At 44.0% G+C, this 12754-nt stretch overlaps 1 long non-coding RNA gene across 4 annotated transcripts in view; it reads right to left on the bottom strand.

The window, feature by feature from the left end:
- LOC119032405 overlaps positions 1-12754 on the bottom strand; it is an 85384-nt gene that overhangs the window by 10698 nt on the left and 61932 nt on the right. The gene's annotated exons all lie outside the window — the stretch shown is intronic.

Here is a 12754-nt window from a genome sequence, read left to right as displayed (position 1 = left end):
GCAAGCAGATGGGAGCAATTACCAACATTCGTCCATTTTCCTCCGTCTGTTCCATCTTAGTAAACATTTGTGTTGACGTAGAGAAATCAAAGAAATCAAGACAGGCCCAGCGTTGCAGCCAGAAACACTACGGATGGAGAATGAAGATGCGGGACTGTCAAACGGCTTCACAACAATCGCTTTGAATGCCGAAGGAACCTTGAAGTTGAGACGAGTTGCGTTAGTCTGCTGGAGTCAATCAATAAGCGTAAACAAGTGGGTGATGATGCCTCTTCACAGGAGGTGCTTTGATCTGAGTCCTATTAAACGGCACTTCCTGCTACTCGACAAGAAGCTAATATTAGGTGAATCTGCTCAAGATGATGAGTGAGTTTATTCTCAAATTGCAACATGTGATTTTTACCAAACAACATCTCTGGAACCTCCCTCTCCATCTGCAACGCCCCTCAACCACAACCACCTGATAAATCAGGAGGAACGGTACAGGTCGAGACACTTCCTGTTATGCTAAACATTACCATTGATCTTACACAACCCTGCTACTTGCCATACACACACACACACACACACACACACACACACACACACACACACACACACAACATGCTCTGAAGTCTCTCCTTTATGGGCTCCACAAATCTTCTCCCCCATTTCAGCTCTAACCCTAATCAATAACAACCATGCAATTCCCTCTAAACGGCACATTTGCTCCCCGGGCTCCGGCACCATACGCTCTCTCACCGAAACATGAATTACCAGAGCTGTGTGAACCTATACAACACAGCCAATTGATTATGTGGTCGAGAAGTACATTGAATTCATTATTACTTTATTGTCTGCTTACATGTCCGCCATGGTTTTTCTTCCCCCTGCTGATAACGGATTATAGCTGTGCAAGAGACAGGTACCACTCCAAAAATCCCTCTGCTGCATGAACATGGAAACATGTATCAGCTGCAGGGAGAGGAAATGGTTCTCAGACTGGAATTGATTTGGCTCCACACTGTGACAGGAGTACACTTTACAGCTGCAAACCATCACAGAACATGATGAACCACACAACTAACCTGTAAATCAGAATGGCACAACGTAGAGCGCATACCTCTGCCAAGGCCCAACAGTCCCTTTAGATCCAATCAAGCTAATCCGATATCGAATAAACATGTAAAAATATATTAACACAAACATAATTTCAGCAGCGAAACGATCAACAGTCTGAATGTCATTTGTATTAACTCAGAGTAAGACTTAAACCGACCCTGGCCCAAAGACTATCAACCCTAACCCCAACCCCAAAGACCTGAGTAATGAAAGTGACATGACAAAAACAGTGTAATCACTGCAGGCATTCTGGTATCTCGGTAACATTAGGCAGTGCCAATCAAAAATAATTTCTTGGTTTTCTCTCTCTGAATTTGAAGTAATTAATCAACACTTTATCACATCTGGACCCCCTAATTTTCTGTCATGCTTATCGTCTGCTCAACTGACGTGCTCTTAAATGAAGTACAGCTGCGGAGCCGAAATTAACTGCCAACTATGTTGATAATTGATGAATCATTTCAGTCATTTTCCGAGCAAAAATGTCAAACTAGCCTCTCTCTTGTAAGGATTTGCTGCTTCTCTTCAGCATTCATGAAGAGCCTTTGGGTTTTTTTGACTGGCAGGAGAAGGGCGATCTGAAGATGTCACTGGCTGTAGGAAATTGTGATGATCATTTTTCACAAGTTTCATAGATGAAACGATAAATCAATTAACAGTGGAAATCACTGGCAGATTAATTGATGCTGAAGATAATTGTTGCATGCAGCTCTAAAATGGATTAGCTACAGAAAATAGCATTGTACATGCGAAAGAAAATGAATATCGTGAGTATGTATGTAATGCATCAATGCTCCTATACAATGCCTTGTTGAATAAAACAATATAAATACAATTTAAATAACAAAAACCATGATTTTTATTCAGCTGTGTAGTACCGAGTCAGCACCGGTCTATGATTATATCTGAATAAAAAAATCATTCATCAATCTTTGTCAAAGGCCTCAGTGTTTCTGTGAGCTGCTCCAGTGGGGCAGCAGACAAAGGGCAGCCCTCTATCATAGTCAGCCACCTGTGGGCTTCTGTCCCTGGCTCCGTCACACTCCTCATTCCCACCATGTTAGCCTGTCTACAATGGACAGGAGCCCATCAGCTGGCCTCGGCGCTGGCCCATCCCTGTGGGCCCGACTGCAGCATGATACACAAAGAAGAATCCCGCCAGGCAGAACAACACAGAGATTAACACAAATAGCCCCCATCTCCACCCCCCCCACCCAAAAAAAACACAAAACACCATACGTGAACAAAGCTGCGCACGTTTTCACAGCTTCTCCAGCGCCACCATTATGAATATGAATAACCCTCTGGCCCAGACTTGACCAAGCTGTGCCATTCTGTTCTGCATTCAAGCCCTCAAGATGTCAACACAGAGACAGAAGGGCAAACTGAGAAACAAATCTGACAACAAAATGTGCTCCTGCATGCCGCTATGGAAGCTAAAGAAAAATAAATCTCGTCCTAGCATTGTCCCAGTGCGCCAGTTTTATATGCAATAGATGTCCATGTGGCCAACTCAAAGTTTGCTTTTCAAGGGGCTGACTTGTCAGAAGAGTTGAGACGACAGCTTGCTGAGAGGGTACAGATTGTAGAGGGGTAGAAACGATGGCAGGAAGAGCGTCCTCTAATCCAATTCAGCGGCAGCCATTTGAATAATTGATGCAGGGACATAAATTGTCCATTCCAGATGTCCCCTGCTCCCTTAATCAATACTGATTCCCTTAATCAATGGTTGGCTAGCCAGCCCAAGGCTTTGGCTGTTCCCCCCACACACAGCCACGCAGAAGCCAAAGCTTCCCACAGTCCGAGTCACAGGTGGTTGGCTGCAAAGTGGCTGTTTGCGGTGATATGCTCTGGGTAATTGAGGCTCTTACCCGGCGGGGTTGGGGTGGTGAGAGCGGCAGCGGGGACTGCAGATTGGTCTGGTGTCTAGAGGAGGCACATGGCATCCCACTGGGAAATGACTGCAGTGAGATTCCAAGACTGTCTTGAAAAAGAAACTTTCATCATGCACAGACTGACTTGATTAATTAAAAGACAGAAGAACACGAAGGACTTTAGGTTGGAGGCTGGCGAAAGTGATGTTCGACTGTCTCGGAGATGGAGGGAAAGGGCACGGAGAGGCTCTCATATTGGCTCACGCTGCATACATAACCTGAACTTGCTCATTTCCATGCTAATAATCTTCAACCGCATGGACTGACAAATGTGGAGTACACACACACACGCAGGCAGATAATGGTGGGCAGAGGGAGCTGTGCGCCAGGATGCCAGGACAGAGTGGAGCATAGCAGTGTGTGACAGCTGGGTGGTACAGCTGGGGGAGACAGATAACCCTCAGTCTGTAGGAGCTGACAAAACAGCCACATCCCTCCTCAGAAGACTGAACATAACTTCACCTGGCTCTGCTCTCGTTCCCGTCCTCCCTCTGTACCTGTCGCTCTTGTTGTCCCTCTAAATGCCTCTCTCTTTCAAGCAGCCTCTCATTTTCTACCGTCACAATCCCCGTTACATCCCTCACCCTTTTCAACGCCCTCCTCATATCTGTCTCTTTTCCAAATGTAGTCCACCACTGACAGGACACCGTCGGAGCACACCTGGTCAGGGTAGTCCTCAGGCTGTCGGCAGGACATTGCAGTGATCCATCAGTGTTCCCTCTTGTTTTGGCCCAAAACACATCTCTGTCTGCGCCATGTTCACAGCCACCAACAGGTGTAAGGAACAAGACAGAACACATTTTACAGTCTTTTATATAACTGGGCTTCTAATCAGGAAGGGGATATGTATCACATTAGTGAAAATCAAAGCAGCATGAGTTGATTCGTGGTGACTAGTCGGTAGAGAAACATCAAAGCCCTGACGTATTATCACATCAAGAGATGCAACGGATGACTTGAATTAGAAAACAAAACTCATACTTACACGTCTATTAGAGCAATATTTGCTTGAATTTCAACTGGTGCCTCTGATCTCCTGATTAACATAAATCCAATTGTCATCCTCCTTTCTGTTCTGTTTGGTCTCCATCAGTCTCCAGGAAAAGTTCTGGATATTCAGTGTTCTTAGCCGACTAGTCCCTTAGCTTCTCGTCTATAGCGTACAGTGGGTTTATCAAAGTTTACAGAAAACAGCTGCTCATAAGGATTGATGAAATGGAAGAACAACCATACAGTGCTATGATTATTACAACAGGCTTCATGTCACACAGCCATTTGACTCAGTGTAAACGATAAAACTTGAATAATGATTGTAGGTTTAAAAGTATACTCAAAAGGATTTTCTTCAAAGAAAAAAAACTATGTATTGGCTAATATATTACAAATCATTGTTGATTTTCCTGCGCATCATTAAATCTCCTATGAAGCCCAGTTGGTTCTGACTGGTCAGCTCTCACAGGTCTGAGCAAACACTGTCCACCATGTTTCTGCAATAGCTCTGTCGGCGCTTTTGCAACCAAGGCCATGCTGGGGACAATGCTGAAGGCGAGGACTGTCTGGTTGTGACATCACGATATCATGGAGGTCCTGACGGCTTGTTTAAAGGCTATGTTTTTGGATACAGGTTGTGTCCATTTCTCTGTCGACTGAGTGTTGTGATACTTTCACAGTATTGCTATAGCACCCAGACCTGCTCCATAATCATAAGAAGAAAGAAACGAGAAATATAATTTTCTACAACATGGGACCTTTAAGATTGAACATCTACCAAATCATACCCTTCCTGTGGCTTGCACGGATAACATCCCATCATACTACCTGTTGAAGTCAGTCAGAAACAGTTTGCAAGCATCATAATGGGCTGTTGAGGAAGTGCAGTAAAGATTGTGGCTTGAATAAATTAAACTACATTGCTCTTGTGTAATATAAACTGAAGTGGGTAGGCACACTTGATTGTACGCGTGTTGGTATGTAAATTGTCTGCTTGTCTAAGATGTATGCAGCAGTGGTTTTATAATCTCCTCTCTTCAACATGGCCCTTGGCTCGGAAAAGCCCCGCTCGGAGCTGCCTGGCTCCCTGACAGCATCCTTGGAGGGAGGTGTTGCCATAATCGATTTACACAGCAATCACAGATCTGCACACAGCGACCTTCAACAAGTCCTTGAGCACAATCTCTCTCTGCTGATCAAAAGCCATCAGCGGGGAAAAAAACAAAACAATTAATGAATCGGTTGTTTATTGTGCGTTTAAAGACACAATAACAGCAATTTGTCAATGGCGTCGCCGCAGCAGTGGTTATCACACTTGCTTCTGACAGGATGAAAACGAGGCTACATCACGTCTTTACCAGGCAAATGTCACTGACACGACAACTCTGAATTTTTGTTAAACAGAACGCACGCAGAGACAGTGAAGGGAGGCTGTTTCTTTAGAGGTTATTAAACATTTAAGATTGAAACTGGCTCCCTTTTTATAAAAAGGCAGCTGCAGCAATAAAAACCACCGACTGCAACAAAAATATAGTAGAGCCCTATTATTTGTGACTGCAGTGGAAAAAGCTTTCAACTTCATACTGGTATTTCCTTCCAGTTCTCTGCTCCATAAATCCCCATAATGTCTGGTGTTTATTTTACTGGCTACCTGCAGGGGGAAGGACTGGGTGAGGGCTTGCTGTATTCTGTCAAGGAGGAGATATGGCAGAGCGAGACACTTGTTGTGAGACGCTCGCTCACTGTCAGTATCCATCTGTTTACCTCGCTGCCAAAATGGTGCTGGTGATGGAAGACAAGCGCTCTCTTCAAAGGCCATTAAAAATGAATGAGGAGAATGAACAGATCACACCGGGTTTTCCAAAGCACTCAGGCCATTTTATACCTCAGGTTGAGAGATCACCACTCCCACTGTAAAACACTGCACCATAACAAGATAATCTCAAGTCCCCCCGCAGCTCCAAGACAGAAACACATACGCAGCTAATGAGCCAAGCAATTAACTTCCAAACGTGCAACAAAACTTTGTCACCGGGGAGATAAACAGACCTGCTGTCTGTGCGTGAGGAAACATAAACGACTGCGCCTCGGCTTTAATCGGTCTAAAGTGGGGAGGCCGGGCGGGAGGACAAGGTTTTGGGACTCAATCGGCTAATCGATCATCTTGACGCAGGTGTTGACAACCTGTCATCGCGAGGTGACAGTGTTATGTCCAACAGCTCGTCACCGGAGTGTATGTGACAGATCTGTTGTTGAGTTTGACTCTGAATGGGCCCTAGGGTCACACCGCAGCCAGCCAGAGTGTCATTTAGGGGTCCCGAGGTCGCAGTCTGGTCTACCAAACACACACAGCCCCTGTGGTAACCAGGGACATCTTTGTCAATGGGCAGGGTGAGGATGTGTCTGTGTGTGTCTAGTTTATGTGTGCATGCCATGGCAGTGTGCAGATGGAGGGGGCTGTCTCTGTAAGGGAAAAGAACAGATTGACGGAGCGGAGAGGGAAATGCACTTTTTAAATGTCACCTTGCTCTACCACCCTTTACACTGAGAGAAAGAGCGGTGTGAAAATAGAGCACCCAGACGAAACAGAGGACGGAAGAAAAAGAAAAAGACCATACTTCTTCCTAAAACTTCACAGCACATACTAAGTGGAAAATAAAACTCATTCTCTGGTATGCTGTGCGGGTTTTCACACCTTGTAAAGCGCAGTATTTTAAGCTCCAGACTCTGAAAACATCCTGTTTTTCCCTCATTCTTCTATTAAGCAAAATGAATTTGGTCTAAAAAAGCCTAGTCCTCTGGTTAAAACTGGGCTTCAGAATGAGGTTAGCAGCAATTAACTGCAGGAGCGTGCAGCAGTCAGGGAGTGTGATGCTTTGGCCATTTTGTGTATATAAAAGTCGTATCCATGCTTACACATATCGATGTCATGTCATTTAAATCTGGTTTTGCTCCCTGAGTTCCCACAGAAACAAGTAATTTTATTGTAAACTACCTTAAGAAATAAATGATGAAATTCAGTTCATCTGAATAAATGCCAGTCACGTACCCTTAGTCATAAGGCTTCAGTCTACCCAGGCTCTACAACCTGCCATGCTTAATGACAGTGATGGACATTTTAAAGTTTGCCTTGTCATTGCGACAGTGATTCATATTTTACTTTGTTTATGCGCCATGTTTTGAATGTTATTCATCCCCCAGAAAAAAAAAATGTCTGAGCTGTTTTCCATCTGTTGAGTTTGAATAACAATCCTTTTATATTTCAGCCCCAGCTCTCACGCCGAACTCCTTTCACATCCTCCTACTTCCTACCTTTCCTAACTTAATTCATCTATCCCCAACATTCACTTCTGTCGTTGTATGAGAGAAGTGCATAGAAAAACATACACTGAAAAAACAAGAAAATAAAATGCCAACACTGTGTTTATCAAGAGAAGGAAGAATGTGGCGTTACAACTGACCTTCAAGGTGCCACTGAAGAGCTTTCAAACTCAGACTAAGTAGTGTATGTGTTAATGGTGCACAGCAGGTGAAAGGATTTGAGTCACATCCGTGGTACAATAGAGTCTCTTTGCTGCAGTAAAGTGCGACACACAACTGAGGGAAAAACCTGGCATTATGATTCGACTGGGGAACCTCACACCGCCCACTTACTACAACAGGTTGCTTTCACTCTGAGGCTGACAGACAATTACATGAAAAGGGAAATACTCAAAGTTGACAAAGCAATTTAGCGGCCAGATCAGGCACCAAATAATTGCATGCGATGAACTCGGCTCACTTTGTGAAAGTTTATCAAACAATGCACGGGCTGCCAGAAGCTGACCAATTAGGACAATAACTCACGCAGATGTGTCGCCCTAGACACCACAGTTGTTGACTTGAAAGCTCTTTTTAATGGCACTGTAAGCTTTCTTTCATTAGGGAGTCCTGACTGCTGAAGTAAATCCATGCACATTGTTTAAAAGTATATCACAGATCCCTGCTGAGCACCGCGGTGTGATGTGTGATCTATCTGCTCTGCGCCAGAAAGGAAGTTTGACACCGGCTCCCCCCACACTTCAAAAACACATCAATCAAGTCAGTCAAAAATGTCAGAGACCTTCTACTTGTCACTGTGGGCTACTTTGCCGTGATTGATGGTCTGATGGTCGTCTCCCTCAGTACCTAACCCACCCCCACCCCCACCCCATCTCTTACCCACACATCAATTTGCACACCATGTGAAAAATAACAAATGATAACGTTTTGAAAAATGATTCACAATATCCTCCAGCAATTCAGATAAACAATTCCCTTTTACTAAAAAAAGGTGTGTGTGTGGGGGGGGGAGACAGACAGCGATGGAGAGCGAGAGAGGGAGATGTGCCAGTGTTTTGCTTTCTATATTGACATTTATGGCTTAAAGGATGTGAGAAATTTGTGCGCGAGGCTGTCTGTGTGTGAAAGTGTGTGTGTGTCTTGAGAACAGAAGATGCTTTGAATATTTGATGCATGTTGAAGGCTGCAGTGGCCTCTATAGGCAGTTTGTGTATACAAAGACCCATTAAGATGTGTCCTCGAGGGGAAGGTGTGATAGGGAGAGATTCTTGCTGCCAGGACTGTCTATGCACATATCTGTCCGAGCCGACTCAAACTGGCCTCAATTTGAATACCCTCGAGGTGTTTCCTCTCTCTCTGCCTTTCCCCCTCGTTTATTTGTCTTTCACGAAATCTATTCAACTCTCTCTTCTTCCATCTGCCACTTTTGTCACTCATCTTTCCCTCGTCCTTTCCCTCTCTTCCTTACTAACACGATTTGTCTGTTTTGCTCAGCATCCACATGTATCCTCTCCCCAGCATTCTGTTTTACATGCTGTTACTTTCCGTCCATCGCTCCGTAATGCTGCTCCCCCCCCTCCCCTCTTCGTTCCCCTCCCTCTGAACTGTCAAATGGCTCCATGAAATGAGCGGGAGAGATGATGAGAGAGATTGCAATCCTAACGGTGTGACATGAAGCATTGTCCCAGGCCCCTTTGATAAATGAATTTCGGCGAGCACTTGCTCTGTGGTGAACCATGCTAATTAGGCACGGCAACCCAAACAAAGATGTCTCCCGCTAATTGAGGTGAGGTCAGAGGAGTTGAGGGGAGTGCGGACATGCCGGTGACTGTGCGTGTGTCAGAGTGGGAGAGCTCTAACTCATCCGTCTGTGTGTGGCTTCTATGTGTGTGTTTGCGTGTGTGTCCGCTGGGAATTGACTTGATACCCCCTTTGGGGAGCCGATAATGGTGGTCTTTGCCTTTGAGTATTTGCTTTGCGGCTGGAGACAGAAGGTTAGTGGATGACCTTGTTTCCCATGTGCAATGAGACTTGTCCCCGACACTGTCGCACGGCTACCATCCCACTTTTTTGCCATTATAATTCTAGTGGGGATCTGTGTGAGGTCAGTGCGAAAATTGAAAAAAGCAAGGGCAAACCACTCACTTCATACTCAAATTACATAAGCTCACAAGCACATTGATTCCATCTATTGTTTGAAATGGATCTGTGGCGGATCAGTGGGTTGTGTACTGCCCACTTCAGTCTCTTAAATAAACATTATTGACATGTTTAGAGCCAATCCGACTGACCTCTGCTGTTTAGCCTCCCATCATCGATGTTATTGGCGTGTTTACAATAACTGAGTGGCCGTGCATCTGTCATTCTCAGGGTATCCATATGTTCGCAATTGATCCGGAAATAATCAGAGAAATGCCTTTACAACGGTATGCACTCAGGTCATTAGGGACATGAGAGGGAAGGAGACAGAGGGCTGGAGAAGTATGTAAGGGAGTCGGCGGACACAGGCTTTTATATTCATATCAATATAGTCTACAGGTTTTCAATCAAACCACACACTTTTAGAATAATGACCGCCTACTCTGAATCAGAGCAAAAGGCTGTGATAACACTTTAAAAGCATTTCTATGCGTCTAGACAATGTCTGCCATTTAAAGCAAGGCTACATGCTCAACACAGAGCCAACAACAGATGTGACAATCTTTAGTCTGACGAATATAGCGTCCGTGTTGGCTGGTATGCAATAGAGATTGAAGTTCTTAGATGCTTAATGTATTTTAAACCAATATTTTCCAACCCTTAAACCAATCCTCTGCTCTCATTATGTCTAGGTGCACTGCTATAGAGAGAGCAAAACACAATAGATAAAGAAAAGGTGCTGGCCTTACAGTTTTTGACTAGAAGAAGACTGTGAAAACAGTACTGGGCAAGAAAAAGACGAGACATCATAAACAACCAAAGGGTGAAATAAAGTGAAAAGGTGAAAAGGAATCAAATCAGTAAGACTGAAATCATGGATCAGTTACATTACCAGTGTTTTAACCCAAACCTCCACCAAGAATGGTATCTTACTTATGTACCCTAACTTAAATATCACTGTTGACACTTGGTCACAAATGGGACGCAAACCCTGTTCTCCAGTTTATGACACACTGAGCAACCTCAGCCATCCCCCAACTGAGACGTCAAACATAGAAGGCAACTGACCAGGCGGCTGCATTTGACTTGTGAGAGTGGGTACAGGATGGTTTTTACACGTCATTGTTTGTGCACGCCAACACATTAACGATCCATCGTTCCATCCGTTGTAATTTTCTATGTTCTGTGTTCAAGCGATGAAGCACAGGGAACAAAATGTCAGAATAGTCAATATGTAAAGAATAGGTAAACAAAAAAAATCTATTTATTTTGAGGTGTTATCTATCATGTTTGTTTGTTAGGTGTTTGTGTAAAAAAAGAAATGTCCACTCATACTCTACCTTGTTGTCAATTAATTTCAAACCCTAAAACTGGTGTCAAAGATCCAGTATAACATGGGTATATGTACACATACGGTACCAGAAATACAGACTATACACTAGCTGATGTGTATTAAGTCAGGGCACTGAGCTGAACTGTCAAGGAGTCTAAATTATACCAGTTACTATTACCACGTCTTATGAAGTGAGACACAGTTTCTCATTATAGTGGGCATCCATTTCCATAGCAGGAGTGTGTGTGATATTTACATACTGGCATCACAGAAGCCAACACTGTTTTATTATAACGAATCTGAGGTCAGGAGACGCTTGCTGACAGCAGGCAAGACACAATTTTAGTACCTCCCTCATTGCTCTATTTCACAGAACCTTGAGCAAAGTGTTGTCTTGGTAACTCAAGGCGCACTATCTCATTTGTCAGACGGGGGTCTGCAGTGTAGGTTCAGATGGGGGGAGGAACTTAGGGCCATTAAAGCCCCACTGGGAGGGCTCATGCATATTTAAGTGGGTTAGATTAAAGGTTGGTCGTGTGGAAGTTGTATTTGCCCACTAAGACCGACCCTTCTTCTGTGACATGTCATTAACCCTTTAATTGACTAATGGTTTGGTGAGGTTGCAGATACGAACTAATGTAGCCATTTCTCAATGCAAATGTTGGCGGTGTGTGCGTACTACGCTTCAGCGGTAGGCTGTGAAAGTGATGAGCACTGAAAAATGGAGCAGAGGTGAAAAGGTCAAGCTGTGACACTTCTCTGAGCATTTTTGTTTTATCAGGCCATCCACACAGATGCAGAGTAGAAACCAATTAATTATCGCCTTTCTTTGATTTCTTTCTCAGTTATTTTTTCTACTTTTTTACAATCAATTACAGACATCATTAATGTAGCAAGGTTTATCTTTAAAAAGACCGTCGCCATAATTGGTAGTTTGAAATCTCAAGGCATGCACCTTTGAGATCTGACTGATCAGAGTCAGACCTTTGACATTAAGCAGATTCAGTATTTGTCACACTTGACCAATTCCCATTAAATGTATCTATTAAAAATAGATTTTTCATCATTTTTCATGTCATTATAAAGCTCACAGCCACCAAGCGAGTTTTTGGCACCACAGCATTTCTAAGCTCCGCATTAGTTTCCTAATAAATCTTTCATATTGAGGTATACAGATTTTAGGAAGGCACTAGTGTCAGTATAATCTGTATATGGAGCAACCCTGGGGTCAAACCCCATCGTAAGAGAATAAAACAAGCTGTATTTCCAAGAGCGATGATGAAATCCCAAAATGTAAGTGTCGAGGACGTTACCGACGCCAATACATTTTCATGCGCAATCCCGGTGCATGTAGGAACTGCTGGCATTGGCTCCGAAGCAGGAGAGCTCAACACAGCATAGAAGCCTTGACCAAACTTCAGACGGGACCCGTTCTGACTGACTTGACTGTGCTGTGATCTACAATTCTCTTTCCGTCTGCTTGGTGCCACCTCTCTGCGCACTCCCATTGCTGCAAGGATTTTGTGCATTTCTCCATAAATTTCAGCAAATTCCTCCCAAATTTTCCCAAGGCAATGAGTCTCAAAACAGCCCAGTGTGAGCCTGGGGGGGGAGGCAGAGGAAAACATCAAACAACGCAGCCTTGTTGTGTACAGGACACGTAGTAGGAGTGGAGACATTTCTTCACCTGTCACAACTCTCAGCTCGTCTATATTTGTGACTGTCTGGCTGGTTTCTGTGGCACTACACCTCTGTAGAGATAACCAGAAAGCTCAGTTTTTTTCTATATGCCAAAGCAAATTATAGGGCTTTGTGTTTACATGTGGGAGAGTGAGTGGGAGAGTGCGAGATTGGTTTGCCTATGTGCATTAGCACGCAAGTACAATATCTCTCACATCTCAAATCTCCTCCTAATCTTGTTATAATTGCCTGGTGA

The sequence above is a fragment of the Acanthopagrus latus genome, chromosome 14 (assembly GCF_904848185.1).
Source record: "Acanthopagrus latus isolate v.2019 chromosome 14, fAcaLat1.1, whole genome shotgun sequence".
Classification (NCBI taxonomy): domain Eukaryota; kingdom Metazoa; phylum Chordata; class Actinopteri; order Spariformes; family Sparidae; genus Acanthopagrus; species Acanthopagrus latus.
Note: the sequence above shows the minus strand (reverse complement) of the source record. Positions and strands in the feature narration are given on the sequence as shown.